This window comes from Bos indicus x Bos taurus, chromosome 8, assembly GCF_003369695.1.
Source record: "Bos indicus x Bos taurus breed Angus x Brahman F1 hybrid chromosome 8, Bos_hybrid_MaternalHap_v2.0, whole genome shotgun sequence".
NCBI lineage: Eukaryota > Metazoa > Chordata > Mammalia > Artiodactyla > Bovidae > Bos > Bos indicus x Bos taurus.
Genome location: NC_040083.1, coordinates 17,597,613 through 17,599,861, shown reverse-complemented (window position 1 = coordinate 17,599,861; position 2,249 = coordinate 17,597,613). Strand labels below are relative to the sequence as shown.

General features: G+C 42.6%; 1 non-coding gene across 1 annotated transcript; it reads left to right on the top strand.

Annotated features, from left to right (window-relative positions):
- The first annotated feature begins 1,923 nt into the window (after positions 1–1,923).
- Positions 1,924–2,030, top strand: LOC113898007. The gene has a single exon (XR_003512504.1). It is a non-coding gene; the product is annotated as a U6 spliceosomal RNA (small nuclear RNA).
- The last annotated feature ends 219 nt before the right edge of the window (positions 2,031–2,249 follow it).

Here is a 2,249-nt window from a genome sequence, read left to right as displayed (position 1 = left end):
TATCTTTCTATGTCACCTATTGTATAATGCAAAAATGTTAACAAAAGCACTTACTGGAGACATTATTGAGAGTTAAAAAACAAAGAGCCATCAGTTGTCACTAAATATGCCTTTCATGTTCCCAAATGAAATGCATTCGCGCACTCAAGAAATAGGATGGGAACGTGCAGGCCTGCCATTGTCAGACGCAAACATCTTCATTAGATTTTGATCCAGCTGCTGCAAGATCTATAAAAAGAGCTATCAAAGCTGGCAACTCATTATTGGTTATTTCAGGAAAACTTCAAAAAACCATCCCCAAACCTGCACTGATCTTTTCAGACAACCTCCCTGGTCAGACAGTTGGTTTGAAAAGAGCAGGCATTAAAAACCTCTGCCAAGCCTGGCCCTAGAAATGGTACCTCAAAGGATGCAGTGGCTGGGACTGTTAGACAGGCCACGCTCACAGAACCAACCTGTGTTCCCAGACACGTGAGCTGAAAAATCTCTGCCTCTCAACCCCACCCCCAAACCTCCTGTTGTGACCTAACAGCATCTCCTTAAGAGTAAATAAGCAAAAGGAGCCAAACTTGGATCTTTATAAAGCAAAACCAAAAGATTAATATGTTTGATGTCTCATAGCACCCTTTCTCTGCTGCAATAAATCTTCCTCTGCATATTGGCAGTCAGCTCATTTCTAGTACGTCATTTTCCACAGACACTGGATTTTTTTTCTGGCTGTTTTAAAAAAAGAAAGGGAGTAGTCAAACAAGCAAGGAGGGAAGAGCAGAAGAAAAAAAAAAAAAAAAAACAGGAGGGAGAAAAGGGAAAGAGCAAGAGTCTGGATTCTAGGGATGATGTATAGAGGAGGTTACAAGAGACAAACCAGAACTGTCAAAAGTACCTACAATTCTAAGTGAATTCTGTTGAAACAGAAGAGATACTGCAAAAACCTGAATAGCATGCATATGAATCACAGGCGCTAGCATCTTGACTTGGAGACCTCTTCAGTCAAGCTCAAGTCGCAGGAAGCTTTTGACAGATACCAAACAAGTGACAGATAACAACTGTCAGGGACGTCACTGTCTTTCACACAGGCCCTCTCCCTGCAAGGTCTATACATCTCCTATTTATGACAAACAGAAGTGCAAATCATGACCGCTATCATTCAACCTCAGTCAACAGCAAGGGCATAACACGTGGACCACTAAATCTGCTTTAAAGACTTTTAGCTCCGTCTTTAACTCATGCACTACATTACCTACTTTATAGTCAAAAGTAAACTGAATGCTCAGAATATTAAAGTAACATCACATTCATTATTTGAATTAGGTACTAGTGCTCATTGGGGCGAATCAATTCATTATTTTTATATTGTTATTAAAACTATTACCCAAATCTAAATGTTCTTGAGACCCACAACATATTTTCCTTCATAGAACACCTCTGCACATGTGCTAAGTCGCTGCTGCTGCTGCTGCTGCTAAGGTGCTCAGTCGTGTCCAACTCTGTGGGACCCCAGAGACGGCAGCCCACCAGGCTCCGCTGTCCCTGAGATTCTCCAGGCAAGACCACTGGAGTGGGTTGCCATTTCATTTCATGAAATGTGAAAGTGAAAGGGAAGTCGCTCAGTCCTGTCTCTAACTCTTTGTTACCCCATGGACTGTAGCATGAAAGTGAAAAGTGAAAGGGAAGTCACTCAGTCGTGTCTCTAACTCTTTGTTACCCCATGGACCATAGCCTTCCAGGCTCCTCTGTCCATGGGATTATCCAGGCAAGCATATTGGAATGGGTTGCCATGACCTCCTCCAGGGGATCTTCCTGACCCAGGGATCAAACCCGCATCTCTCATGTCTCCTGCCTTGGCAGACAGATTCTTTACCACTAGCACCACCTGGGAAGCCCATAGAACACCCTTTATTCCTTCAAATCATGACCTTTTCAGCGTTCACTTCTGCAGCACACATACTAAAATCAGAACATTATAGAGAAGACAAGCATGGCCCCAGTGCAAGGATGACATGAAAATCTGTGACACACTCCCTATTTTTAAAACTTAAAAAATAATAACGTTTATAAATTTAAAGAAAAAAATTTAAGAGTGACCTTTTCTGCAGAGCTGTAGCTATCAGCTTCCCTCCTGCCAATGGTCTTAGTCAACAGTCACATGGATAAGAGAAACAGAAGCTGAGGCCCACGCTTCCTCCAACCAGAGTGGGAATTGGAGCTGGGAACCTACTGCAGCAGCATGATCTGTCTAGAACATGAAT